We start from the raw sequence: 13905 nt of genomic DNA, 5'->3' as shown, positions 1-13905 counted from the left end.
ATCACACATTTTCATTTAAGCCTAATTCCATATGTTGGTAACCACACATTTTCATTTAAGCCTAACTACACCATCCTTGGCATTACACATCTTTGTGATAATTATGTTGTATCATGCTCTCACATTATAAAGATCATAGTTCATTTTTCTGAGTGAAAACAGTGTGAGTTGCATCACTCAGTGTGAGTTGTGATACTGCGCACCATGTCTAGTTCATCCAGTCATCCTCATTATTTGAAATATGCAAGTGAATGGGTGTGTGCGGAAACAAGCCCCTAGCTAGAGACTGTAAAAGGGAATCTGTAATTGAGTGGATAGCAGTGAAAAGGTGAGAAGAATCTACTGCATGAGAGAATCAAGGGTAGCATGAGTGAATATAGGGATGTGGAAAGATTCTAGGAAAAGGTGTCCCTAGATGTAGGGGAAGTGGCACAAATCAAGGAGAAATCAGTGGGATTAGATGCTTGGCATCTTGTGGATGTAAAATCTATAAATTGAGGCATTGGCCTAATGAGAAATTGCTAGTTTTGGAGTATCCATGCCTACATTAAGCTATTAGATTAATTGTGCACTAATCTCATCTTAATCACCTTCTAATTACTTTGCTAATCATGTTGATCCTTACATTTGATCCACCATATCTCATCACATTGTTGTAAATTTAACTTGGTATTAGAGCCATAGCTTAGGATTCAGATAATTTTTAAGCTAATCACCTTGCTAATCATGATTAGAAACTAATCCTCTTTTTAGTCTTTTTTTTCAACTAATACTCTACACCCTTAGCTGCTGGAGGGGCTTGATCTCCCTCCAGCCTTAACATTAGACTAAATCCTCATAGCCAAACCTACCCAGCTTCCCCATGCATCAGCCCATCAACTCAATTCATCAAGCCGTTGAGAGGAGCAGCTGAGAATCGCGATTTTGCTAGCGCTTGTTTTTCTGAGAGTAAAAGTACAAATTGGTCATCATGCCTTGGAATTGGGAGCAATGGAGCTAGCCCAAGGGGTTTTTGGGTGCTCTGAACATGATGGTGCCTCAGAATCTTGAAACTCATCAAGGAGAAGCTACATCAAGCCTTGCATCAAATCTACAAGTGACTTTGGTAAAATAGAGATTAAGCATTCAATGTTTGGTCAAATCTTTTGTTTTTGGGCTTGATCCTCTACTAGACTAACTGCTATTGATGCCCTTGAAAGGATTTGAGCTCATTTGATCTCTAAGCCACCAGATCTGGCCTCCCCATACACTACATTTTTTGCACACAAAGTAAGAGATTAATTTCACTAATTAATGATTAATTAGCAATAATCACTACATTTTGGTGCAAGTGATGGTTCAAACTTACCACTGGGTATCTGATACAGATCTCTATCACTTTAGATTGCAATTCAAAGTTAGTTTGATATCCCAACCATCCAGTACGCCAACTATCCTTGGCTTTATGTAATTTTTGGTGTATTCATGCTTGTAAATCTGTTGTAATCCAAATCAGAGTTGTAAAAGGGTGGACACTTCCCTTGAATCTTGAATTGGATCAAGAGGTAAGACCCCCTTCACATCATCATCATGTGAGCACTGCACAAGAAATAGCTAAATTTAACAGGGAGCAATTCCATAAATGTCAAACAAAAACCATGAATTTGCTCATGAGAAGGAATCTATGGGGGCTAGTTGAGGGAAGAGATGGGGAGAATGAGTGGAAGAACATAAATTACAAAGCATTAGGACTCATTGAACTTAGCTTAAATGATGAAAACATTCACCACATTGCCAAGATACAACGAGCTAAAGATGCATGGGATGAACTTAACAAATTATTTGGCACTCAAGCAAAGATTCAAAGATGAATTTGCTAACGCAATTCTACAAACTTGACATGAAAGGAAAGTGAACCTCTAACCACACACTTGAACAAATACAAAAGCATTAAGCAACAACTTGCAGCCATTAGGAAGAAAGTAGAAGATGACGAGGCACTAGCAGTGCTTCTAAAAAGTGTGGGCAAGGGAGAGTATGAGAACATTGTGGCAACCTTAAAGAATGTACCAGATTTGAAGCTACATGAGATAGAAGGAGCTCTACTAGAGCAACAGAACAAGGTCAAAGAGAAGAAAGGATTGGAACCAACAATTGGAGAGGAGAAAGCATTCTATGTTCAGATATCAAACTCATCTAGTGAGGCGGTGGACACTGATGACCCGCCTGGGGGATAGGCCCCACACTTACACCACTGGCATGGTTGGTGAGATCATGGGTGATATGCGGCTAGTGGGATGATAGGCTGTGTGACAGCCATTCTAGAGACTGGCATAGTTATAGCGCCAGCTCATTTAGTTGGGTTCACACTATAGGGAACCCTAGTATGTATTTGGTTGAGTACCTTTTCATACTGTGTACTCTTATCTTTGTATATGGTGTGTTGAGTGATGTGAAGAAGAAGAAGAAGATTTTTAGCCTCTCACCTTGTGTGTTCTCTTTTAGGGTTTTATGAGTGTGTGTGTGCTTTGCAAGAGCTCAAGCTCTCTTCTCCCCTGCATCTTTTCATGGTATCAGAGCCTGGTTCATGCTAAGGGCTGAGATGCAAGAAAGAGAAGCACAGGAAGCAGTACGAGGGTAAGAGCTTCAACTACTCTTCCCTATTTGTGTTGGCGATTACACTCTTGTCAGGAGCTTTATGGGAGGCACCGACAAACGATCTCTGATTGAGGAGCTTTGTTCGTGGAAGTAAAGCTATAGGACAACTATTCTGTTCTATTGGACTTAATTTTTCAGGGCGAAAAAGCATTTCGGGTGCGTTACGACCTCCGTTTTCAAAAAGAAGGCGATTTCGAGCACTGTGGGTAAGTCATCGATTCTCTACAGAACTCTGTTTTAAGAATTGTAGGAAGACAGATTGGTTGTACAGACATTGTGTGTGCTGCAAGGAGGTCAACAGTTGCCATTGGGTATATGTATACACATTGAGGTCACTGGTTGTGACATTTGAGTGTAGTATAGTACCGCTGCAAAAAATACAGCAATTTGTGCAGGACAAACCAGAGTGCTATTTCTGGTAAATTTGTGTGTCTGGCAAGATGTTGTTGCTGAGAAGCTTGATAAGAACAACTTCCATGCTTGGAGGTTCAGGTTGACAAATTTTCTGATGGGAAAGGGTTACTAGGACTACATAGAAGGTGAGCAGCATGAAGAGGCACCGGAGATATCGGAGATCAATCTGACTACTGCAGATATGAAAGAGTTCAAGGATTGGAACCAAGGAGCTAGAAAAGTTATGTACTGGCTCTCTATCAGCACCATGATTGGGCACATACAGGATGCCAAGTCCCCCAAGGAGACGTGGGACACCTTGGTAAAACTCTATGAAACAAATACCAAGGCACGAAAGATACAGTTGAAGAATGAACTTCATACTATGGAGAAAAAGAGTATGTCTGTGAATGACTATGCATTGAAGATCAAGGGTATTGTGGAATCCCTTGCATCTATTGGCGTTTCAGTAGATGATGATGATAAGGTAGAAGTCTGTCTACATGGTCTCGGGCCACAATACAAGGCGTTCAAGACATCTATTCAGACTCGAAAAAACATTCCCAATTTCACAGATTTGGTGTCTATGTTGATTATAGAAGAGAAGAGCTTGGGTGAAGACCAACAGTCTTCACAAAACAAAAACAGTTCAGAGCAACATGCCTTCTACACAAGTTCAAGAAGAGGACGAGGTAGAGGAGGCCGTGGACGCGGTAGAGGAGGCCGTGGACGCGGCCGAGGAGGTGGCCGAACAAGTAATCAGAATTATGGCTAGCAGCAACAACAACAACAGTCCCAGAATTCACAACAACAACAACACACAGGTGGAAGAGGCCAATTCAGAGGCAGGGGGAGTCAAAGAGGTCATGGAAATTGGCAAAGGCAGTATAATGATACACGTGGATGCTTTTATTGTGGGTAAGCCTGGACATGTGCAGGCAGATTGTTATAAGAAGCAGGCTGACATGCAAAATGGAAAATTGCAGTAAAACAACTATGCATCCTCGAGCAGAAACAATGAGGATAATGAAAGGTTGTTTGTTATACAGCATGTCATTAATGCCATGTCTGAAAATGTTGAAGCAGTACATAAAAATGATGTATGGTACGTTGATTCAGGTGCTTCAAACCACAGGGGACAAGTCATGGGAAGTGGTTCAAGGAGATGAAAAACCTTGAAAGACCAGGTTTTGTGGAAACAGGGGATGACATTGCTCATCCAATTGCCCATGTTGGAGATGTGCCATTGTCTATGTAAGATGGCAAAGTGAAGTACCTTGCAGATGTACTTCATGTTCCGAACATACTACAAAGAATCTAGTTTCAGTTTGGCAAAATGATTGAGTAGGGTTTGCAGGTTCGGTTTAACCTTGATGATTGTTTTGTTGAAGACTTTAAAGACAAGTGCAAGTTGGTTGCAAAAGGCAACAGAGTGGGCAGAATGTTTACATTAAATGTAAACATGCCCGAAGTGAGTGCTGCCATGTTTGCAAATGGTTCAAGAATTGTTGTAGACACATACATTTGGCATAAAAGAATTGGACATGTGAATGTGCACAGAATGAAGTCTATGCAGACTAAAGGAATTGTGACAGGGCTGCCAAAGTTTAAAGTTGAAGGTATGCAGAAAATATGTGAAGCATGCCAATTTGGAAAGCAAACAAAGCATGTATTTTTACGTAATAGAAATGTGACCAGAAATGCACTAGATGTTGTGCATTCAGATGTATGGGGTCCTACCAAGACCATGTCTATGGGAGGCTGCAGGTATTATGTGACATTTATTGATGACCACACAAGAAAAGTGTGGGTATACTTCATGAAGGAGAAGGGTGAGGTGTTCACTCATTTTCAGAATTTCAGAGTTATGGTTGAAAAGCAAACAGGGAAATATGTAAAGTGCCTAAGGTCAGAAGGAGGGGGAGAGTACTTCTCCAATGAGTTCTTTGAATTTTTGAAGAAGAATGGTATTCGGAGACAGTTTACATGTAAATACACTCCGCAGCAAAATGGAGTTGTTGTTGCTGAGCGAAAAAATAAGCACATTGCTGAGATTGCGTGAGCATTGATGGAAGAGAAGAATATGCCGCATAGCTATTGGGCTGAGGCTATTTCTATAGCAGTTTACATCATGAACAGGACTCCAACTGCAGCCATACATGATGTAACTCCAGAGGAGAGGTTTACTAGCAGAAAACTTGATTTGTCTCATCTAAAAGTCTTTAGATGCATTGCATATGTGCATGTGCCAGATGAGCTGAGAACTAAGCTGGATCCAAAAGCTAAAAAATGTGTGTTTATTGGGTATTCCCTTGAGCAAAAGGGATACAGGTGTTATAACCCTGCTACACGTGAGTTGAGGGTAAGTAGGGATGTTGTTTTTAATGAGATGAGCAGCTAGTATGCTGCTGAAAAAGAAGTTGTTGGGGCTTGTGAGTGGAAATGTGGTTGCACAGAATGCAAGTCAGCAGCAATCACAGTCTTTGAGTGGACCAGGAGAGTCCTCATCTAGTGGTTGAGTTGATAGACCATGGAGTGGTAGGCTACGTCATAATACCAGTCTTGCAAATGTGATTAGTACATCACATAAAGGCAAAGAGAAAGTGATTGAGCCCCTTAGTATGCCTGACATTTCTGCAGGGCATTCTCATGTTGATGGAGAGTCTAGTGGCTCAGAGATGAGCCTTGAATGAGGATCTTGGGATACCAACTATGAGAACACCTGGTGTAAAGAAGGCTATGGAAGCCATGAATGCAAAGCTGCGAAGATCTGGGAGAGTGAAGAATCATGTGCAAAGGTTTACCTATGATGGTTATGTGGCACACCACTATGCATACATGGCAAAAGTTGTACAGGTTGTAGAGCCCACATGCATTGATGAGGCTGTTGGAAATGTGTGTTGAGAGAAAGCTATGGATGAGGAGATGGATGCACTATATGGAAATGAGACTTGCAATTTAGTGCAATTGCCTGAAGGCAAGAAAGCCATTGGATGCAAGTGGGTGTACAAAGTAAAACATAACAGTGATGGAAGCATAAACAAGTACAAGGCTAGATTGGTAGCCAAAGGATATGCGCAGACATATGGCATTGATTATGAGAAAAGTTTCAGCCCAGTTTTTGCCAAGATGGCAACAATGAGAGTTGTGATAGCAGTGGCTGCGTCAAAGTAATGGTCTTTACATCAGATGGATGTAAAGAATGCATTCTTGCATGGAGATTTGCAGGAAGAGGTGTATATGTTGCAGCCACCTGGTTATGAGGATGTGAGTCACCTCGAGCATGTTTGCAGGTTGAAGAAAGCCTTGTATGGCTTAAAACAAGCACCAAAAGAATGGTTTGACAAGATTTCTGAATATCTTGTCACTATTGGCTTTCATGTAGCCAATGCAGATTTCTCGCTGTATGTGAGACGCAGTGATAGAGGGGTTGTACTTGTTGTCATCTATGTAGATGACCTGATCATTATGGGGGACCATGATGCAGAGATCTTTGATGTGCTTAGACAGAAGTTTGAGATGAAGGATCTGGGGAGCTCAGATATTTCTTGGGCATTGAGGTGATTAGGTCACCACATGGTATTGGATTACTACAGAGACAGTATGGCTTGGACATGTTGTTCAAGTATGGTATGACAGGCTGTAAGCCTATCTTAGTGCCATTAGATCAGAATGACAAGTTGAGTCCATATTTATGAGAGTTTTTGGAGGATCCTGCTATATATAGGCGCATAGTAGGAAGCGTGATCTACATGACGATCACCGGGTCAGATTTGAGCTGCTATGCTGTTGGGTTGGTGAGTCAGTTTATGCAGGTTCCTCGGAAGTCGCATTTGGATGCATTGAGACGCATACTGAGGTATGTGAGGTCTACTTTGCATTGTGGACTATTTTATGAAACTGGGACAGAGATATGTGTACATGGGTACACAAATGCTGATTGGGCTGGTAGTATCTCAGATAGAAGATCTACTAGTGGCTTCATGTTTTCTTTAGGGAGTGCTGCTGTGACTTGGAGAGCAGCAAGAAACAGCCTACGGTTGCTCTATGTAGTACAGAGGCCGAGTACAGAGGTGCTGCTATGGCAGCATGTGAGGTAGCTTGGTTGAGAAAGCTACTTGTGTGCAGATTTGGGTCTATCAGTGGATAGACAAGTTGTCATTTTCTGTGACAACATCAGCAGTATATAGTTGGCTATGAACCCAGTTTTTCATGCTCGCACGAAGCATATAGAGGTCCACTACCATTTTGCCAAAGAGAAGGTGTTGGCAGGAGATGTTGACCTTGTTTATGTCAGCACACAGGATCAGGTCGCTGACATCTTCACCAAAGCATTGGGTATAGAGAAGCTACACAGATTCAGGGCTTTGCTTGGTGTACATGAGATGGAGTTGAGCTCGAGGGGGAGTGTTGAGATATCGAGCTCATCTAGTGAGGCAGTGGACACTGATGACCCGCCTGGGAGATAGGCCCCACACTTACACCACTGGCATGGTTGGTGAGATCATGGATGATATGCGGCCAGTGGGATGACAGGCTGTGTGATAGCCATTCTAGAGATTGGCATAGTTATAGCGCCAGCTCATTTAGTTGGGTTCACACTATAGAGAACCCTAGTATGTATTTGGTTGAGTACCTTTTCATAGTGTGTACTCTTATCTTTGTATATGGTGTGTTGAGTGTTGTGAAGAAGAAGAAGAAGATTTTCAACCTCTCACCGTGTGTGTGTTCTCTTTTAGGGTTTTGTGAGTGTGTGTGTGCTTTGCAAGAGCTCAAGCTCTCTTCTCCCCTACATCTTTTCATTCTACACCCGAGGAGGCCTCACACGAGCACGAGGACAAGGAAGAGGCAGGGGAGGAGGAAGGACCTTCACTTGCCCCACAACTGTGGAAAGCCAGGACACATGGCTAGAGACTGCTTAACCAAATGAAGAAGGGTCAGCATCGACAAACTTGGTAGAGGAGTTAGGACATCTTTTCTAAGAGAGAAAGAGACAGAAACCCCACAACCCAAATGTAGCCTGTCCCAATAGATTAAAACCACCTCTAAGCCACCGATGATGTAGGCCGTGTGGTAGATGTATGTGTGAGCACTTTAGTCAAGGTCACGCGCACTTGTAGTAGCCTTGGACACACAGAGAGAGGGTGTCAAGGAATATGAGTTAGGGACTTGAGGCACTAGTCGCGCGGGCTACCAACAAGTAAGAGGGAAACTTGGTATAGGGTCTAGGTGTGCTAGAATTATTCACTTGAGGGGAGGTGTTAAAATATGCAAGTGAATGGGTGTGTGCAAGAACAAGCCCTTAGCTAGAGGCTGTAAAAGGGAGTGTGTAATTGAGTGGGTAGTAGTGAAAAGGTGAGAAGAATCTACTGAATGAGAGAATCAAGGGTAGCATGAGTGAATATAGGGGTGTGGAAAGATTCTAGGAAAAGGTGCCCCCATATGTAGGGGAGGTGGCACAAATCAAAGAGAAATCAGTGGGATTAGATACTTGGCATCTTGTGGATGTAAAATCTATAAATTGAGGCATTGGCCTAACGAGAAATTGATGGTTTTTGAGTATGCATGCCTACATTAAGCTATTAGATTAATTGTGCACTAATCTCATCTTAATCACCTTCTAATCATGTTGATCAGCTCAGTGGAGCTGGTGTGACAATCGATGAAGGAGAAGCAGTGTTTATTTTACTTTCTAACATGCCCAAATGTATATGAGCAGTGTGTCTCTACTCTAGCCAACCAAACCAACATTACCTTGGTATCCATAGCTTCCTCCTTGATCCTTGAGGAAACCAGAATGGCAGCAAAAAAGATTTTCAAGGAGTCCACATCATCAGTTCAGGTGAGATCGGCTCTCATTATGGATGAGAAGAAGAAGAAGAAGTTCCTCCGAACTTGCTATTATTGCAAGAAGAAGGGACATGAAGCCAAAGTGTGTTTCAAAAAGAAACGGGATGAGGAGAATAAGCAGAAAGAAGCCAAGCAATCCAGAAGCAGTCATCATGAGGCAAATGTGGCCACCAATGATAGCCTTTTCTAAAGCTTTGTGCTCCTTAGATTGTTAAAAGTCTGTGTTGCATTCATTTTCTCTTAGTGATATCTTAGTGAATTGGTTTTTCCTTAGCAGTAGATATGATCCAAGCACACCCTGCACGGTATGGATGCTTGATCAAGAGGGAGTGTTGAGATTTGTGTGATCTAGCATCCATTAGCATTAGTCCTTAGTAGATAGATATTGTGTGCACCTTAGGAATAGACATCCTAAGGTCATTTGGTCTCTTATTACCATGGTTTACATGTGTAGGCATGGTAGGTGGTTCCCTTGATGTAGGAGTCACTTTATGGTGAGACTCGTGAGATAATTAGGGGATGGTGCAGCCAATCTAGGAAGCTCCCACATATTTCCCTTTGTTCTCTATATGAACAAGGTTCTACACTCTTTGGTTGTGTAGAGAGAAGCCCTTGTAAGTGCTTTGTGCAAGCTACCATATGTTGGTAATATAACTTGGTGGATCCTTTTTGTGGGCATGAGCTTATCTCCCATTGCATTAAGGTAATCTTTTTGGTATTCTTGTTTATCATTTAATTTATGGTCTTTCATTTGTTAACCCATCACGTGCTAAGTGCATCTAGCATTGCTTATGTGCATTGATGAGTTTGGTTATGCATCATTATCTTTGTGATTAACTATTCTTGCATTCCACTCTCATCCCTATCTCTTAACAGAGAGCTGATAGGGCCACCCGACTAGACATAAGTGAGGGTAAAGGTTTGTTTAGGTTGAGAGTTTATCAATGCTACAGCAACAACAGAGGTGGAGGCCACATTTGATGTTGAGGCTACGAGTGAGGTTTGAGATATCCTCAATCATTAACGACATCATGAGAAGCTCAAGAATTGATCTTCTCTTCTTCCAATTGATTGAAGAATCAGTAGTAGCAACTATTCATCCCCATCCAAGTACAATTGTGCTCACATGTGGATGGCATCTCTCTCCCAACCTCAATGTGGAGTATATGCTACTAATAGTCTAATATGATTTATGGATAATAAAAGTGCATGTTATATGGATTTCTAGTTTGCTCCATATTTAAATGATCCCTTTTCCATTATTAAGAGGCAATAATCTCAACACAAGCTTTTTTACAAGTCAACACAATCATGTCATCTAGTCATGTGTGTCTAGAACCTTCTTGAACATGGAAGCTTTGCACTTAGTACTCTCCACCTCACATGTGCTTCAAAGACCCTAAGAACCTATCCCTTCTAGAGAAAGTGAAATACAAGGTCAATCAAGCAGTTTTCATTGGACAAAACATGCGAGAACTATGTTATCACAATTGATAATGAACAAATAGCAAAAAGCCACGAATGTCCACCTTGTCGCTCAATAATGTCAAAGAATATTTTAGAGACAAGAAAAACATAATGGGCTCCCACATATTTTTGCCTCGAGAAGTCATGACCCCACACACACCCACAATCTACTAGACAGACTCCACATGCTCAACATGAAGCATCACTTAAAATGCTTAAAACGGGCAGTCACAAAATGCTACAACTAAACCTCAACAAAGCTTGCTAGCATGGACATAATATACACAACATGCATATTTTTAAAACAAGATTGAATGGCCATATCTTGCCCTCTAGATCTGCTTCTCTCTCTCCCATTCCCTTCCCCTGCTCCCTTTCTTTTCCAAAAAAAAATAAAACATAAAAAAATATACATTTGTAATGAAGCAGATTTCGTTGCACATACACATGGGGAATGGAGCCTAGGCACTTGGGCTTAGGGACATTTACATGTGTACTTTTGAGAGGCCTTAGGCTATAATAGGTATAGGGCTCATGGACATTGTACCCTTTTTATCATTATACTTCCATGAGTACTCTTGCTCTTTGGAGCTCTATGCTTACATGGTGAAGTTCTCCCTCATGAAAAGCTATGTGTGTACTCCATTATTATGAGTGCAATAGGTGCTACTCTCTATGATGAGTGAGACATGTGTGTACTCCATGCTAGTGAGTGCAACCATTAGGTTTCCTTCATTGCATTGGTATCAGAGCGCAAGCCCTTAGCTTAGATCCTTGCTTAGGTAATGATTAGTGATAATCATTTTTTGATTGTCTAATCCAATTTTTAGAATGCATTTTCTTGATCTTGATTAGTGATAATCATGTTCGGATTACTATTAATCTAATTTTTTAAAATCTATTTTCTTAATCATGATTAGTGTTACTTATTTTTAGAATTGATTTTTATACAATTTTCAGATTTGCTAATTTCTTATTTTGATAAGATTAGCAATAAAATTTGAGTTAATCATTTTTAAATTTATATTAATCACTATTTTCAGAACCCTAATCCACTTTACTGTTTGATTTCTTGATCTTCTTGATCTTGATTTTTGAAATTAGGGTTTTCAGAGATTTTAGCAACAACCAATTTTGAATGATTAGCTTGCATTATCTTGATTAGAGAGCTTACAGTTTCAAATATCAATCCTTTAAGCCCTTATTTCTTCAAGATCAAACCTTAGATTGCCAAATCTTTGAATTTTTGGAGAAGATTGCAAGAAGAAGATTATTGTGGAGAGAATCAAGATTACAGTGTAGAGTTATTCAGAACTACTATAGATTTCAAGATTTTATGTACAATTGGTACAAATTTTCAAGAAAGTGCAGAATCTTGGTACAGTTTCAAAAAAAGTGTGCAAAATCTCAGTGCAGTTTCAAGAGTGTGCCGAATACAGTTTACTGTGCAAATTCAAGAACAGTGTTGAAGATTATAGTACACAATACAATTCCGTTGCAGATCTATAGGGAAGAATATAGCAGTTTACAAATTATACAAAGTTTATTGTACTAAAATCAAATCTTGATGCAGAACAGAACTTTAAGTGATTCTTGATAAAATCTTTCAAATTTTGTCACTTTCTTGCAAAGAAGGTTGATAAAGATTATAAACCTATTGTAGCAATACAAAACTACACAGATTAGTATAAACCTTGATGTATTGCAAGTAAAGATAGCAAGATAAGTGCTCGAGCATTGGTGGACGACGACATGGAGATCCATTACTGCCTCTACCCTCCCTATGATCGTCGTGCTACCCATTATCATCATCGTCGTGCTACCCATTATCATCATCGTCGACATCACTACGATTCCATTCCAGACGCTAATCGTGTGGCATCCGCTCGTATCCTATCACTCTCGCTCCATGCCCGTCATCTTGATTTACCATTTCAAGTGCGGAGATGCATATCATTTACCGAGTTCATACATACATTTGGCACATCGCGGCTTCGACCTCTAGATTCTTCTTCACCGACATCATACTACGATGATATATCATATTCATGTTACATATGGATGTCTGAGCTTTAGATGTTGTTGCCTAGCCAGTTTAGATACTTATTTGATGAGGAGGATGTCTGTGCCAAATGGTCTAGACATTCTACACATGGTGATTTTGTCGAGGATCTATGTGGTTATCTTTACATGGATGGTTTGACATTGCTTGCATGGGATAATGTATGTGGGGATTTGATTGAGTGCCCTACACTCGTTAGTAGAGATGACTATATACCTGAGGATGGGTATCATGATAATATGCATTCAGTGGGTGATGATGTGGATAATGATGATCATCATCATGTTGATGATATTGATATTGACACATGTACCCATGATGTTGTATTATACACACATACATGATGATTTTACTGATCGCACACATACACATGATGATAGTGATACACGTGCACATGATGCCACTGACACATATGCACATGATGTGATGATGTATGTGATAGTGATAACAAGAGATGTGTGAGTTAGATCATGTGGGCATGATCTTGAGTGCAGAAATGGCAGCGAGCATACCAAGCATCAACACTTCTATGCCTATTATCTTTTCTACGGATCATGAGGATAATGTGCATTTGATTAGTGATGTATCCATAAGCACACTTCAAGATAGTAATACTCCGCATACGAGTCATGGAGACACGTATGAGCATAGGCCTGAGTTACTAGTGTTAGATGCATCAGGCTATTCTTTTAGGATTTCCATTTGTGGAGATGCCGCTGATATGACTACTGCTTCTAGTATTCACAGCATTCCTAGCACTATTCGTGTGAATAGAGTTCATATATTTGAGCAGTCAAAGATAGTGCATGAGAGTAGTGATGATTTTATTGATGTGAGACATCGTATTAGAATTATGCATATTGAACATTTTCATAGTAGATCATATGGCATAGATCTTGAGAGATTTGCATTTGATCTAGACATCTCCTTAGATCTTATATTATTAGAGATAAATTTATCATGGGATTTAGGTCATATAGGGACATCATTGATAGAGATAGACCATGTTTATGAGAATAACCTTGGAGCCTTTGGGGATGCCATAGATGATAACTTAGAAGATGATACCATTTATCTTTCATGTGAGAATACCTCTTTATGTTTCAGTGATAATGCTAATGATTATATTGATATCTTAGATCATACACATAGAGGGTTTTGCACATGAGGAGGTAGTGTATGTTTTGGTCCATGCCCATATACCTATTGACGTAGCGGATCATGTCTTTGACATTTTGAGTGATGCTACCTGGGATGATGGCATTTGTTCACTCTTACTCTCACATGATGCCAACCTTGAGATATATTCTTTTGGCTCCTACGGATGTCAACACGAGCCTATGTTCTTTGGAGTCGTGACATTTTTCTTTGGATGCATTCTTTGCCACTTGAGGAGCATAGTTTTTGGATATGTGGCTCGACATTCAAATGCACCTACAACATATCTCAGTCTTGGCCTACACGATGGCTCTTTTATACCAGGATCATTTGACATT

This window comes from Cibotium barometz, chromosome 51, assembly GCF_041138505.1.
Source record: "Cibotium barometz isolate CiBa-2024 chromosome 51, ASM4113850v1, whole genome shotgun sequence".
Classification (NCBI taxonomy): domain Eukaryota; kingdom Viridiplantae; phylum Streptophyta; class Polypodiopsida; order Cyatheales; family Cibotiaceae; genus Cibotium; species Cibotium barometz.
The sequence above is the reverse complement of the archived record's forward strand: the minus strand, read 5'-3'. Positions refer to the sequence as shown.